The 17451-nt window shown below is 42.2% G+C and overlaps 1 pseudogene; it reads left to right on the top strand.

The window, feature by feature from the left end:
• Window positions 1–408: 408 nt before the first annotated feature.
• On the top strand, window positions 409–13839 carry LOC124045249 (annotated as a pseudogene).
• Window positions 13840–17451: the final 3612 nt, after the last annotated feature.

Raw genomic sequence — 17451 nt, forward strand, 5'->3', positions numbered from 1 at the left:
TAGACTACTACAGTATTCATCGTTGTGCTTTTGGCAGTAGTTATGGGAACATTTTTTTACCCCTCCCCTCAAGATGACAGAAAATGAACTCTTACTACGAAGCACTCCTGCGCTCTGGATATCACTGAATCCTATTAATGCTGGATGGTGTAGCCCAGTTGTTTCCAATCTGTGTTCCGGGCTATTGTAGGTCGTCTGTGACTATTTTAGATGTTTTATAATAAATAAGTGAATTCTAATAACAGTTGGGATTATTAATGTTATAAGAAATTGTATTTTACTTTTCACAATCAAAATTGTTTATAATAATAAAAATAGCCTTTTAATGTGTTACATTCATTTCAAAAAAATTAACTGCTAAGATATTTTATGTAAAAAAAAAAAGGAATACACGAATCCCGGATCTTTTGATAGCGATTTGGTGGTTCCCGGAACGGGACATTTTGGGAACCTCTGGTGTAGCCTAGATTTACAGCCATACGCGCAAGAGGAGTATACGTGAACCATATGCCCGGGGAGCAGACCTTTCTCTCGGCAGTAATTCGGTTATTTTTGCGTCTGTTGTGTTATTACTAAAGTAGGTTACCTACATTTAAGTTAATTGTACTGTAGCAAGAAGAATGGGCTGCGCAATATCAGGACTGGCACCGAAAACACTTGGAGAGACAAAAACGGAAGAAGATGTTGCGCATCTCAACGAGAAACAAATCCAGATGATCAAGGAGTCCTGGACAGTTATCCAGGAGGACATTGCGAAAGTTGGAATTATTATGTTCGTCAGGTGAGATGTTTTGAATAGTTTTGTTTTAGTTATTTGTAAGCAAGTTAGATATTCGCTTTATCAAGACTGAACATTTTCATAATACACATCTCGCACATAGAAAGGCAAAACTCTTCAACACTATTGCTCTCAACTTCAAATAACAGAGATAAATACATTCCAGAAATGATTGAATAAATTGGCTGGAACAAAGACAGTTTGACCGCAGGGACTGCATGATACTGTAAGTGACTAATGCTACGTTTATTAACATTTATGACGTATTTGTATTTAATATGGATCCCCATTACAGCTACTCTACATTGTTTCCAGCAAAATTAAGGCAGTTATACGAAATTAAAAACATGACAATAAATACATTTATAACACACTATCTGTGTGGCCTCAGGCCCATACATGACTATAAATGAAAGAATATGCCAACTTCACATTACTAAAACTGTTATTACACAGTAGTTATTTGTCTGTGTGTGTTAATTATAGCTGCAATACATATGACTTTGTGGAAACAGTAGGATCAAAATGTAGGATCAACACATTATAATTGTTATATTGTATGAGAATTAAGCCCCATCATCTTAATAAAATTATGTCTCTCCTTGTGCTGCCAAAAAGCTCTCAAGGCATTTTAGGGAGAGACATTATTTGGTCCACAACAGAGAGGAGTCTCGGGGCTCAATGATTGAATGTGACTGTGACATTGTGCCTAACCTCTGCTCACAAGCAAGCAACTGTACATAGTCATATTCTTTAACCTCTGCCACATCCTTCTGCCTTGGGGCTTGGAGACTTTCATGAAGGGGTTGGAGGGTGTTGCCTCCCTCCCTCCCATCATCCAACATTACATCTCAATGTTGCATAACAAATATACAGCACCAGTCCTCTTCCCATCTACTGACCAAGACATTCACAGCAAAGAAAATACATTGCATCGAGCACAATGGCCAGCCTTTGAAATGTAATAGCTCGCAGACAGAGAAAAAAAACATGAATATTGAGTGCACAATGCATTCCTAGTTTGGTGCTAATGTAGTCAGACATTATGGCTGTTAGTGGAGAGAGATGGAGAGAGAGAGAGAGAGAGACCACCAGGCTCAGCACAGCAGATGGCTTCAAGCCCAATCAGGGCAACGTGTCCCTGGCCTGGAGGAGATCCAGAGAGTTGAAGAGATTGACCTTAGCGTGTTGGCCTGGGACCACTGGGACCTTCCTTTGTTTAAGGTCACTTCAAGGCCCCTAGAAACAAAGGCTGACCTTGGGTTATCAGCAAGGCTGTCCTCGGGTTAACAGCATGCACATTCAATTAGACCAGCAGCACTGTGAAGACTCCACCTTGTTGCCCTCCTCTTGGTCTCGTAGTACACAGAGCAGTGTCTCACCAGGGAATGTATTTTCTATAAGCTGACAGTGGAAATGTGATTGATGGACTGTACAGATCATGCTGTGTGTATGCTATGTGAGGAAATGTAAACTCTTCTATCAAAGGCGAGCCTTTGAAATACCTACTGCATACGAGAGAGCAGGAATTAGAATTCCACTTCCACTTCAAACCCCTCAAGTACAGGGAATACACTGCAGATCAAAGTGTCGAGCTCTTGAACCGTGGTTTTCTGTGTGTGGGAGAAAACGAGACCAGGGTCATTTCCCCTGTGCTCTCACATCAGCGAGGTGTGGTATGAATTACATTGTGCCTATAAAGTGAGAATGACATTCACAGTAAAGAATATGTCCTCTAACAGCTTTGCCCGGAATAGGACTCATCTCGAAATCCACTTATCTTGACATCCATTTCACCTAACCACAGAATTGTACAATTTATTCAGGTCTGCATTCAGTGCAGCATATGTCCAGAAAATGATTTTTTTCTTCAGCATGTATTACTTTGCTTCCCTGTTCATACTTTGTCATTCACTGTTGTTCTTTGACGGTTCTAGTAATTGTGGCATAATTCCATATCATTCATGTGTGAACTTAAGTCCCCTGAGACGTATCACTTATAGTACAAGGTTTATTGTCAGCCAAAATGCATTTAAAAAAAACATTCATTTTTAATGCAAGAACATAGCCACCATTCAGAGAGACCTATTCTGAAATCACCCCACACACACCTCTTCTCTGCTCCTATTCATTTATTTCAAGGGCCTTGTGTTTCTGACAGTAGCAATGGACTGAGATACAACTCTAAGTGTTAAATAAGGTTCTCTCACACACAGAGGCAGCAAAAGGTGCAAATCAAAGTGTATGTGCAAAGCTCTTATACCTCACTTCATAAAATGACTGACTAGACGGATGAGGGAAAACACAAAAAAAGAGGAGATGATTGGTTGATTACTATGAACATAATTAGCATTATAAAGCCAAGTAATTCATGCATGGTTCCTTTAGATCCTACAGAGCTTTAATGGAACTCACAGCAGGGTTTACTGATTTCGTGACTATATTTAAGGTAGACACCTCTGCTGGAAATGCTCACTGATAGTATTGCACCATGAGTTAAATCTCTTGTTAAAGGACCAATGAAGCCATTTTTATCTCAATATAAAATAACTTCTGGGTAACAATTAAGTACCTTACTGTGATTGTTTTCAATTAAAATGGTCAAAAATAAACAAAAATGTCTATTTAATTTCTCAAGCAAGACTTTTTATAGGACTTTCTGGGAGTGGTCTGAGTGGGGAAGGGGAAACTGAAAACTATCTGTCATTAGCAGAGAAGTTTGGAACTTTCTTTCTTATTGCTCTATTAAATAAGTTACCGCATGGTGATGTCACCAGACAGACCAAAACCTCAGCCCATCAAAACAGGCAACTATTTCCGGTGGTCATTTCAAACAGCTCTTACACTAAACAGACATGATCATAATTTTCACAATTTGATAGTAACCTCAGTGTGGAAATATATAAAACAGAGGAAAATCACGTTTTTGACTGCAGCGTAAAAAATGAAACGATTTACTAAGTCTGAATCAGGCCCAAAATGCATAAAATAAAATAGAAAATAGAAAAATTGTTTAAAAAAAACAATATATAGAACCATATCATGAAAGCGACAAAGTCTATGAGAAAGGCCATACATGAATGGGTCTGAAAGGGCAGGGGAACTCTTACGGCCAGATCACCACATCTGGGAACCGAATTATGACTCCTTAAATGGCAGGGGAACTCAATACAGGCAGCTCTATGAGGAGACGGACAAGTGGGTTTTACACCCCCTGGCACTGAGTGTGTTGATGTTGTGATTGCAGCCCATAGTAGGCCCAGAGCAAAGCAGGCAAGGACTGAGGGTTAGAGAGCAGCCACGACTGATAGCTGCAAGGGGATCAAAACGAACAATCAGATCTCAGAGATTCTTAAAATCACTGTGTGGATGAGATGTGATGACTTTAAACGCCACCTTGAAGATATTGACAAGGATAGAGACAGGCATGGCTTAACTAGAGGGCCATATTAACACTTACATTATTTTTTAAAAAGTGGATGACTTAAGAATTTTTTACTTGCTTGAACTCTGTTACGTAGTCAGTGGGAGAATTTGGAGGACGGAGGGATGTTTGTGTGTGGGCATGAATATGTCAGTTTGGTTAGGGCAGGCTTAATGAAGCTGGCACTTGTAGGCTCATGTCTGTTGTCTTGGTAACAGGTTATTTGAGACCCATCCAGAATGCAAGGATGTATTCTTTCTGTTCCGAGACGTGGAGGACCTTGAGATGTTACGAACCAGCCGGGAGCTCAGGTCACATGGCCTACGGTCAGTCGCCACACCACACCACTACAACTCTTAAGTTCAATACACTACAGCTGGGGTACCACAGACGGAATGGTATTTTTATATATATTTTTTTTTACATACATCTCACAATGTACCATCACTGATTACATTGAAGCAAACTAATGTATGACATACCGTAGAGATTAAGTTTCCTATTTCAAAGATCTGTCAACACTGTTTGTGTCCCTATATGAGATTATCATTATCTGGCTAGCTATTATCAGGTCTGCTGCCTGTGAAGAAAACACTTATCCTCCACATGCAGCTCCCAATGGTGTGTTTTCTCCATTCTGTTGTGTCACTGAGGTATGCTGAGCCTCTGTGTTTCTCCCCACAAAAGGCCAATAAACCTAATTAAGCCTGAGGACTCCACTTAATCAAAGGTATGAAGGCTACAGTGGCATTACAGGAGACAGACATGGATATGTACACTACATCTCCACACGGCCCTTTCGAGCTTATACTCCCAGGAAAAGGCCAAGTGCCCCTCAAATCACTTGCACAGGCATTAGTGCCAAATGTCCTCACCGGCCCACAGAGGGAGTACACCCATTTATTATTATTGTGCATATTTATCTTTCTGCATAAACTCTCCCTAACATGCTCTTCGGTGTAAAATACAGGCCTACGGGCAACAACGGAACCATGTTCAGTTTCAGCGTTTAATGTCGGAGAACAATTGTTGAAAGAGAGGATAAACTATGACTAAATGAATTGGATCACATTAAGTGCCCGCTGTATGATCAAATGATGGTGATAATCAAGGTGTGCCTGTGGGTCCTAATATCCAGGCCTGTGTTTCCTCTCAGAGTAATGTCCTTCATTGAGAAAAGTGTGGCCAGACTGGACCAGCTGGAGAGACTAGATGTTCTGGCTGTGGAGCTAGGGATGAGCCACTACCATTACAACGCCCCACCCAAATACTACAGCGTAAGACACGCACACTGACGATGCATCTTAAGCAAAGTTAGAGTTTGCATTTTGGGGGGAATACATGTATAAATCCCTATTCTGGTGTGATTTCTTTCCAGTATGTAGGAGCAGAATTCATCTGTGCTGTCCAACCCATTCTCAAAGAGAGATGGACCTGAGCTTGAGGAGGCATGGAAGGTACAGATGGGTTCAGTCTGGTTTCAGTATAAATGTTCAGGCACATTACATACCATTTGTAATTTGATTTAGGGATACAAATTGGTGCATTCACCTTATGACATCCAGTGTAACAATAATGTCCTTCATTGAGCGGGAGCTGACTTCCTCAGTGGTAGGGAGGCGAGCAGGCCAGAGGTGGATGAAGTGCCCTTGTTTGGGTGTAGGGCCTGAAATGGTGCCAGACTGGAAGCCAGTGGAGGCCAGATGGTTCCAGCGGATGTTGTAGAGCATGAACCTACAGGAACGGGCCACCGCCTTGATGTTGGTTGAGAGAGGGTGTTGTCCAGGATCACAGGGTGTTTCCTCTCCCGGGAGGAGGACACAATGGAGTTGTTGAGGTGGTGATCCGTCATCCACACTGATATGTCTGCCAGATGCAGAGATGCAGAGACTAGTCCCTTCCTGTGGAGCTAGGGATTGAGAGCCATTACCATGCCAGAACAGAGCCCTGGGGGACACCAGTGGTGAGAGCGCGTGGTGAGGAGACAGATTCTCGCCCACGCCACCTGGTAGGAGCGACCTGTTAGGACGCAATCCAACTCGGAGAGGGTGGAGAGGAGGATCTGATGGTTCACAGTATCGAAGGCAGCCGATAGATCTAGAAGGATGAGAGCAGCTTTCGTGATAGAGCAGTCTCAAGTCTTGAAACCTGACTGATTTGGATCAGGTCATTCAGAGAGAGCGGGAGAGCTGGAGGACGGGGTTTTGAAGGGATACTGGTCATTGTTGACATCCAGGAGATCCGGAAATGGTCTGGAGAAGAGAGGAGGGGGAGCGGGCAGGTTGTTGGGGACGCCGCCAAGGCGAGATTTACAGCGACCTTCTTTAAGACATCTGCAGGGGGGGGGGAGGGGCAGGATTCAGGAGGGAGGAGAAGGTGGCAAAGAGCTTCCTAGGGAGGCAGATGCTTGGAATTTAGCGTAGAAAGTGGCTTTAGCAGAGTAAAGGATGCATTGGAGACTTGGAGGGAGTTGCAATGAGGTTAGTGGAAGAACAGCATCTAGTAAAGATGAGGTCGAGCGTATTGCCTGCCTTGTGAGTAGGGGTGGAAGGTGAGAGTTGAGGTCAAAGGAGAGAGTGGAAAGAAGGAGGCAGAGAGGGAAAGAGTGCATAGACAGTTGGGAGGTTAATGTACCCACATCCCTATTCTGGATAAATGATGTGATGTTCTTTGACAGCATGGTATAGACAGATGGGTAAGGAGAGAGAGAGAATGACCACTTGGGAGAATCGGTGCCACCACCCCGCTGACCAGACGCTCTCGGGGTGTGCGAGAACACGTGGGCGGACGAAGAGAGAGCGTAGCAGTGTTGTCTGTGGTGATCCATGTTTCCGTTGCCAAGAAGTCGAGGGACTGGAGGGAGGCATAGGCTGAGATGAACTCTGCCTTGTTGATGATTGGCAGTTCCAGACCTGGAACTCCACGTGGGTCTTAGGGGAGGCAGCTTTCGTTTGTATGGTCTGTGCAGAGAGGAGAGAACAGGTATAAACAGACACATAGTTGACAGGTACGCTAATGCAAAGATTGGAATGACAAGTGGACTTCTCGAATGTTGTAGCAAGAATCTTATTGACTAAAATGATTTAATATGTAGGCCAGCTGGCAGTGGGTGCGTTGTTGACACTACACTGGGTGTCAATCTAGTGGCTCATGCAGTGTTGACGTTGCGTTAAAGAACGACAATGTTTCTAGGAATTCACCCAGTATAAATGACTAGCAGAACCCGGGTATAAATGAGCTAGCAGAATGCGTTGAATTGGTGAATCATGGGTGTAACCATGAATGCGACCGGGTAGTTGAGTTCTATACAGAAGACGTTGGCTAACTAGCAGAGTCACCTATTGTCCAAGGGGTCCCTTAGCTTTCTGCTGTGCCAGAGTTATTCACATCCAATGATTCATGTCAAGATGGAAATTATCACCAGCGGATGAGATGTGTTGACTGACATGAACATTTCAATTTCAATTAACCCAAAATGACCATATTGTGAAACCAGTGCATGGCTCTGTCACATCATGTAACCCTGCTTTACATAACTAACAAAGTATTATATCATACACTCTTAAGTACAATATACATTTCAGTACAATGTAAAACTGCGCTGTGTGTGCTACTGTGTACGATGTGAATAATGTTATTTTTTTGTTGATAGTCAGTGTTTTCTAATTAGTTTTATGGGTTACATGACTCCATGAAAACAATGGCTAATTTTACCGAGTGAACTAGCCTGGCTATTATAAATAAAATGAAATGAGTGAATGAAGCTCTGTATTTTATCATAACTGTTCCATTGAAACTGTCTGTACTTGCCTCTAGTGGATTCATGGAGAACTACCCTTAACTCCAACCTTGTGCTTTCCAGTCCTAATAAAAAGCAAATGAGTTACCTCAGGTTCGTTCAGCCATTCCTATGGGGTAAATGAGTTACCTCAGGTTCGTTCAGCCATTCCTATGGGGTAAATGAGTTACCTCAGGTTCGTTCAGCCATTCCTATGGGGTAAATGAGTTACCTCAGGTTCGTTCAGCCATTCCTATGGGGTAAATGAGTTACCTCAGGTTCGTTCAGCCATTCCTATGGGGTAAATGAGTTACCTCCGGTTCGTTCAGCCATTCCTATGGGGTAAATGAGTTACCTCCGGTTCGTTCAGCCATTCCTATGGGGTAAATGAGTTACCTCCAGTTCGTTCAGCCATTCCTATGGGGTAAATGAGTTACCTCCGGTTCGTTCAGCCATTCCTATGGGGTAAATGAGTTACCTCCGGTTCGTTCAGCCATTCCTATGGGGTAAATGAGTTACCTCCGGTTCGTTCAGCCATTCCTATGGGGTAAATGAGTTACCTCCGGTTCGTTCAGCCATTCCTATGGGGTAAATGAGTTACCTCCGGTTCGTTCAGCCATTCCTATGGGGTAAATGAGTTACCTCCGGTTCGTTCAGCCATTCCTATGGGGTAAATGAGTTACCTCCGGTTCGTTCAGCCATTCCTATGGGGTAAATGAGTTACCATTCCTATGGGGTAAATGAGTTACCTCCGGTTCGTTCAGCCATTCCTATGGGGTAAATGAGTTACCTCCGGTTCGTTCAGCCATTCCTATGGGGTAAATGAGTTACCTCCGGTTCGTTCAGCCATTCCTATGGGGTAAATGAGTTACCTGGTTCAGGTAAATGAGTTACCTCGGTTCGTTCAGCCATTCCTATGGGGTAAATGAGTTACCTCCGGTTCGTTCAGCCATTCCTATGGGGTAAATGAGTTACCTCCGGTTCGTTCAGCCATTCCTATGGGGTAAATGAGTTACATTCTCTATGGGGTAAAGAGTTACCTCCGGTTCGTTCAGCCATTCCTATGGGGTAAATGAGTTACCTCGTTCAGCCATTCCTATGGGGGAGTTACCTCCGGTTCGTTCAGCCATTCCTATGGGGTAAAATGAGTTACCATTCAGGTTACCTCCGGTTCGTTCAGCCATTCCTATGGGGTAAATGAGTTACCTCCGGTTCGTTCAGCCATTCCTATGGGGTAAATGAGTTACCTCCGGTTCGTTCAGCCATTCCTATGGGGTAAATGAGTTACCTCCGGTTCGTTCAGCCATTCCTATGGGGTAAATGAGTTACCTCCGGTTCGTTCAGCCATTCCTATGGGGTAAATGAGTTACCTCCGGTTCGTTCAGCCATTCCTATGGGGTAAATGAGTTACCTCGGTTCGTTCAGCCATTCCTATGGGGTAAAAATGAGTTACCTCCAGGCCATTTATGGGGTAAATGAGTTACCTCCGGTTCGTTCAGCCATTCCTATGGGGTAAATGAGTTACCTCCGGTTCGTTCAGCCATTCCTATGGGGTAAATGAGTTACCTCCGGTTCGTTCAGCCATTCCTATGGGGTAAATGAGTTTCCGGTTCGTTCAGCCATTCCTATGGGGTAAATGAGTTACCTCAGGTTCGTTCAGCCATTCCTATGGGGTAAATGAGTTACCTCCGGTTCGTTCAGCCATTCCTATGGGGTAAATGAGTTACCTCCGGTTCGTTCAGCCATTCCTATGGGGTAAATGAGTTACCTCCGGTTCGTTCAGCCATTCCTATGGGGTAAATGAGTTACCTCCGGTTCGTTCAGCCATTCCTATGGGGTAAATGAGTTACCTCCGGTTCGTTCAGCCATTCCTATGGGGTAAATGAGTTACCTCCGGTTCGTTCAGCCATTCCTATGGGGTAAATGAGCCATTCAGCCATTCCTATGGGGTAAATGAGTTAAGCCATTCCTATGGGGTAAATGAGTTACCTCCGGTTCGTTCAGCCATTCCTATGGGGTAAATGAGTTACCTCCGGTTCGTTCAGCCATTCCTATGGGGTAAATGAGTTACCTCCGGTTCGTTCAGCCATTCCTATGGGGTAAATGAGTTACCTCCGGGTTCAGCCATTCCTATGGGGTAAATGAGTTACCTCAGGTTCGTTCAGCCATTCCTATGGGGTAAATGAGTTACCTCCGGGAGTTCAGCCATTCCTATGGGGTAAATGAGTTACCTCCGGTTCGTTCAGCCATTCCTATGGGGTAAATGAGTTACCTCCGGTTCGTTCAGCCATTCCTATGGGGTAAATGAGTTACCTCCGGTTCGTTCAGCCATTCCTATGGGGTAAATGAGTTACCTCCGGTTCGTTCAGCCATTCCTATGGGGTAAATGAGTTACCTCCGGTTCGTTCAGCCATTCCTATGGGGTAAATGAATGGTTCAGCCATTCCTATGGGGTAAATGAGTTAGTTCAGCCAATGGGGTAAATGAGTTACCTCCGGTTCGTTCAGCCATTCCTATGGGGTAAATGAGTTACCTCCGGTTCGTTCAGCCATTCCTATGGGGTAAATGAGTTACCTCCGGTTCGTTCAGCCATTCCTATGGGGTAAATGAGTTACCTCCGGTTAGTTCAGCCATTCCAATGGGGTAAATTAATTACCTCAGGTTTGTTCAGCCATTCCAATGGGGTAAATTAATTACCTCAGGTTTGTTCAGCCATTCCTATGGGGTAAATGAATGGGGAAGAATGGGGTTTAGGGATAATCGCCAAAAATAAGGTCTGAGGTTAACACAGGAGATCTTATACGTTTTGATCTAGAAGATAATATCAGTCAGTTAACATGACCTTTATGAATTTTGAAGACTTTATGTGCTTGTTTTGAATACATAAATGCTTTAAAAAAATCACAAAAAAGGACGTTAGCTAATGAAGATGATCTCATAGAACAACATGTACAAGACCTCCATAAGCCTGTGTTTACCACAGACCTTTTTTGGGGTCTTTATTGACCCCACGCACAGTGGAGGATGGTTAGTGGCCAAAACATCTCCATGGATCACTGCTGGAGAATTGCAGACGTTAGTTGGGTCTTGGGTTCAGAAAGTCTCTAAAACTACGATCAGACACCACCTACGTAACCACAAGTTGTTTGGGAGGGTTACCATAAAAAATCCTTTGCTGTCATCAAACAACAAACTCAAGCGCCTAGTTTGCTGAACGTTACTGGAACTTTCAATGGGACTAGGTTCTACGGTCAGATGAGACCAAAATAGAGCTTTTTGGAAACAAACACCAGGGGTGGGTTTGGAGTAGACAGAAAGATATCCATGCAGAAAAGTACCTCATCCCCACTGTGAAGTATGGTGGTGGTTCTTTGATGTTCTTGGCTGTTTTTCTTCCAAAGGCCCTGGACAACTTTTTAGGGTACATGGTATCATGGACTCCATCAAGTATCAGCAGATATTAAATCAAAGCCTCTTCTAGGAAGCTTAAACTGGGCCTTCATTGGATCTTCCAGCAGGACAATGAACCAAAGCACACTTCAAAATCAACACAAAAATGGTTCACTGACCACAGAATCAAGGTTTTGCCATGGCCATCCCAGTCCCCTGACCTAAACCCCATAGAAAACATGTGGGATGAGCTGAAGAGGAGAGTCCACGAGCTTGGACCTCAAATCTGAAGGATCTGGAGAGATTCTGTATGGAGGAATGGTCTAAGATCCCTTGCCATGTGTTCTCCAACCTCATTACCCATTTTAGGAGAAGACTTAGAGCTGTTATCTTGGCAAAGGGAGGTTGCACAAAGTACTGAATGAAGGGGTGCCAATAATTGTGGCACACATATGTTTGAGAAAAATATTTTTTATGTTAGAAATGATTTTTTTCCTTTCAATTATTTTACTTTAATTGAAAGTTTGATTTCTGCAAATATTTTGAATGAAAGACCAAGAGGATAACCAATAAATATGTTTTTTTTTACAGCCTGTTTTGCTCATATTTACAAAGGGTGCCAATATTAGTGGAGGGCACTGTATTCATACCCTTTGACTTCTTTCACATTTTGTTGTGTTACAGCCTAAATTCTAAATGGATTAAAGAAATAAAACATCTACACACAATACCCCATAATGACAAAGTGAAAACGTGTTTTTAGATAAATACAGAAATATTGAATTAAATTAAGTACACCGTGTCAATACTTTGTAGAAGCACCTATGGCATTGATTACAGCTGTGAGTCTTTCTGGGTAAGTATATATTAATTTTCCACACCTGGATTGCACAACATTTGCCATTCAAATTTCTTCAAGCTCCATCAAATTGGTTATTGATCATTGCAACACAACCATTTTCAGATCTTGCCATAGATTTTTAAATAGATTAGAGTCAAAACTGTAACTCGGCCACTCAGGAACATTCACTGTATTCTTGGTAAGCAACTCAAGTCTAGATTTGGCCTTGTATTTTAGGTTATTGTCTTGCTGAAAGGTGAATCCATCTCCCAGTGTCTGATAGAAAGCAGACTGAACCCGGTTTTCCTTTAGGATTTTGCCAGTGCTTAGTTCCATTGTTTATTTTTATCCTGAAAAACTCTGTACTTAACGATTACAAGCATACACATAGCACGATGCAGCCACCACTATGTTTGAAAATATGTTGGGTAATGTATTGGATTGGATTTGTCCCAAACACAACACTTTGTAGTCAGGCCACAAAGTGAATTGCTTAGCCCCATTTTTGCAGTATTACTTTAGGGTCTTGTTGAGAACAGGAAGCATGTTTTGGAATCTTTTATTCTGTACAGGTATCATTCTTTTCATTCTGTCAATTAGGTTAGTATTGTGGAGTAACTACAATGTTGTTGGTCCATCCACAGTTTTCTCCTAACACAGCCATTAAACTCTAACTGTTTTAACATCACCATTAGCCTCATGGTGAAATCCCTGAGCTGTTTCCTTCCTCTCTGGAAACGGAGTTATGAAGGACGCCTGTATCTTTGTAGTGACTGGCTGTATTGATACACCATCCAAAGTGTAATTAATAACTGCACCATCTATTTTTTTCTACCCATCTACCAATAGGCATCCCTTCTTTGCAAGGCATTGGGAAACTTCCCTGGTCTTTGTGGTTCAAATCCAGTGCTCGACTGAGGGACCTTACAGATAATTATGTGTGGGGTACAACGATGAGGTAGTCATGAAAAAATATTTTTAAACACTTTTGTTGCACACAGTCAGTCCATGCAACTTGTGACTTGTTAATTAAGCACATTTTTACTCCTGAACTTGCCATATCAAAGGGATGGAATACTTATTGACTCAAGACATTTCAGCTTTTTAATTATGGGGTATTGTAGGCCATTGACAAAAACATCTCAATTTAATCCATTTTTAAAATAAGGCTGTAACACAACAAAATATGGGAAAAGTCAAAGGGTGGTATGACTACTTTCTGAAGGCACTGTATAAGGGTGGGAATACTTTGGAACAGATTTCCAAAATTAATAAACTCACCAGTTGGGGAACCCTGCATTCAGACACCTTGAATTGAATTCTACATTATTACAGGTATCCTCATAATTCCTTGTGTGTTTGTGAACCAGACCCTGTTCCTGTACCTGAGCAGGCTTATGAAGCAGGGCTACCAGGAGGAGACAAGCAGACATCACCATGAGGCAGCATCCTGCAAGGAAAGGCCAGAGAAGAGGAACACACCCAGATGAGAGTCCTGGCTATGGCTGGCCTCCACCCAGAGACTGTTGAGCATAGCACAAAAATGTGGCACGTGGCTTTTAGCTGTGTATATAGTGTATTTATCGCTTACAGTATTCATTTTCTACATACAGTTGAAGTTGGAAGTTTATATACACTTAGGTTGGAGTAGTTTTTCAACCACTCCACAAATTCCTTGTTAACAAACTAGAGTTTTGGCAAGTTGGTTAGGACATCTACTTTGTGCATGACAAGTAATTTTTCCAACAATTGTTTACAGATTATTTCACTGTATCGCAATTCCAGTGGGTCAGAAGTTTACATACACTAAGTTGACTGTGCCTTCAAACAGCTTGGAAAATTGTAGACCTCCACAAGTCTGGTCCAATGCCTAAAGGTACCATGTTCATCTGTACAAACAATAGTACACAAGTATACACACCATGGGACCACTCAGCCGTCATACAGCTCAGGCAGGAGATGCGTTCTGTCTCCTAGAGATGAACGTACTTTGGTGCGAAAAGTGCAAATCAATCCCAGAACACCAGCAAAGGACCTTGTGATGCTACAGGAAACCGGTACAAAGTATCTATATCCACAGTAAAAACAAGTCCTATATCGACATAACCTGAAAAGCCGGCTCAGCAAGGAAGAAGTCACTGCTCCAAAACCGCCATAAAAAAAGCCAGACTACGATTTAAAACTGCACATGGAGACAAAGATCGTACTTTTTGGAGAACTGTCCTCTGGTCTGATGAAACAAAACTAGAACTGTTTGGCCATAATGACCATCTTTATGTTTGGAGGAAAAAGGGGGAGGCTTGCAAGCCAAAGAACACCATCCCAACCATGACACACGATGGTGGCAGAATCATGTTGTGGGGGTGCTTGCTGCAGGAAGGACTGGTGCACTTCACAAAATAGATGGCTTCATGAGGTAGGAAAATTACGTGGATATACAGTGTCTTGCGAAAGTATTCGGCCCCCTTGAACTTTGACCTTTTGCCACATTTCAGGCTTCAAACATAAAGATATAAAACTGTATTTTTTTGTGAAGAATCAACAACAAGTGGGACACAATCATGAAGTGGAACGACATTTATTGGATATTTCAAACTTTTTTAACAAATCAAAAACTGAAAAATTGGGCGTGCAAAATTATTCAGCCCCTTTACTTTCAGTGCAGCAAACTCTCTCCAGAAGTTCAGTGAGGATCTCTGAATGATCCAATGTTGACCTAAATGACTAATGATGATAAATACAATCCACGTGTGTAATCAAGTCTCTGTATAAATGCACCTGCACTGTGATAGTCTCAGAGGTCCGTTAAAAGCGCAGAGAGCATCATGAAGAACAAGGAACACACCAGGCAGGTCTGAGATACTGTTGTGAAGAAGTTTAAAGCCGGATTTGGATACAAAAAGATTTCCCAAGCTTTAAACATCCCAAGGAGCACTGTGCAAGCGATAATATTGAAATGGAAGGAGTATCAGACCACTGCAAATCTACCAAGACCTGGCCGTCCCTCTAAACTTTCAGCTCATACAAGGAGAAGACTGATCAGAGATGCAGCCAAGAGGCCCATGATCACTCTGGATGAACTGCAGAGATCTACAGCTGAGGTGGGAGACTGTCCATAGAACAACAATCATTGAACTTTTTTGCAACAATGTTACGTTACGTTTGGCGTAAAAGCAACACAGCCCATCACCCTGAACACACCATCCCCACTGTTAAACATGGTGGTGGCAGCATCATGGTTTGGGCCTGCTTTTCTTCAGCAGGGACAGGGAAGATGGTTAAAATTGATGGGAAGATGGATGGAGCCAAATACAGGACCATTCTGGAAGAAAACCTGATGGAGTCTGCAAAAGACCTGAGACTGGGACGGAGATTTGTCTTCCAACAAGACAATGATCCAAAACATAAAGCAAAATGTACAATGGAATGGTTCAAAAATAAACATATCCAGGTGTTAGAATGGCCAAGTCAAAGTCCAGACCTGAATCCAATCGGGAATCTGTGGAAAGAACTGAAAACTGCTGTTCACAAATGCTCTCCATCCAACCTCACTGAGCTCGAGCTGTTTTGCAAGGAGGAATGGGAAAAAATGTCAGTCTCTCGATGTGCAAAACAGAGAGACATACCCCAAGCGACTTACAGCTGTAATCGCAGCAAAAGGTGACGCTACAAAGTATTAACTTAAGGGGGCTGAATAATTTTGCACGCGCAATTTTTCAGTTTTTGATTTGTTAAAAAAGTTTGAAATATCGAATAAATGTCGTTCCACTTCATGATTGTGTCCAACTTGTTGATTCTTTACAAAAAAATACAGTTTTATATCTTTATGTTTGAAGCCTGAAATGTGGCAAAAGGTCGCAAAGTTCAAGGGGGGCGAATACTTTCGCAAGGCACTGTAGTTAAAGCTTGGTTGCAAATGGGTCTTCCAAATGAACAATGAACCCAATCATACTTCCAAAGTTGTAGCAAAATGGCTTAAGGATAACAAAGTCAAGGTACTGGAGTTGCCATCACAAAGTCTGACCTCAGCCCTATAGAAAATATGTGGGCAGAACTGAATAAGCATGTGCGAGCAAGGAGGCCTACAAACCTAACTCAGTTACACCAGCTGCGCCAGGAGGAATGGGACAAAATTCACCCAACTTATTGTGGGAAGCTTGTGGAAGGCTACCTGAAACATTTGACCCAAGTTAAACAATTTAACTTTTTATGGCTGCCCTCCCATTAACGGGATAATTGTCATCAACAACCGCTGAATTGCATAGCGCCACATTCAAATAATATTACTAAAAATATTTATATTCATGAAATCACAAGTACAATATAGCAAAACACAGCTTAGCCTTTTGTTAATCTACCTGTCATGTCAGATTTTGAAAATGTGCTTTACAGCGAAAGCAATCCAAGCGTTTGTGTAAGTTTATCGATCGCTCAACAAAACATTATGTACACCTAGCATCAAGTAGCTTGGTCACGAAAATCAGAAAAGCAATCAAATTAATAGTTTACTTATGATGATCTTCGGATGTTTTCACTCACGAGACTCCCAGTTACACAATAAATGTTCCTTTTGCTCCATAAAGATTATTTTTATATCCAAAATACCTCCGTTTGTTTGGTGCGTTATGTTCAGAAATCCACAGGAAAGAGAGGTCACGACAATGCAGACAAATTCCAAATAGTAACCGTAATGTCCACAGAAACATGTTTAAACGTCGTTTTTAAATATATAAATCGATAATATATCAATCGCAACAGTCTTTTTCAGTCAGAGTGGGAAAGGCAATGGCTGCACAAACTCTGTTACGCATACAAAACGCAGCTGGCACCCGGCCATACAATGACGCAATGTTATCTTTCTCGCTCATTTTTTCAAAATAAAAGCCTGAAACTGTCTAAAGACTGACACCTTGAGGAAGCGATTGGAAAAGGAATCTGGTTGATATCATTTTAAATGGAGCAAAGGCAGGCTATGGAGCATGGAGTTTTCAAAATAGAAGCCAATTCCTGGTTAGATTTTCATCAGGGTTTCACCTGCAATATCAGTTCTGTTATACTCACAGACAATATTTTGACAGTTTTGGAAACTTGTGTTTTCTATCCAATACTAATAATAATATGCATATATTAGCGAGACTGAGGAGCAGGCCGTTTAGTTTGGGCAACTTATTCATTCAATCTACTCAATACTGCCCCCCAGCCATAAGACGTTAAAGGCAATGCTACCAAATACTAATTGT

This window comes from Oncorhynchus gorbuscha, linkage group LG10 (genome assembly GCF_021184085.1).
Source record: "Oncorhynchus gorbuscha isolate QuinsamMale2020 ecotype Even-year linkage group LG10, OgorEven_v1.0, whole genome shotgun sequence".
NCBI lineage: Eukaryota > Metazoa > Chordata > Actinopteri > Salmoniformes > Salmonidae > Oncorhynchus > Oncorhynchus gorbuscha.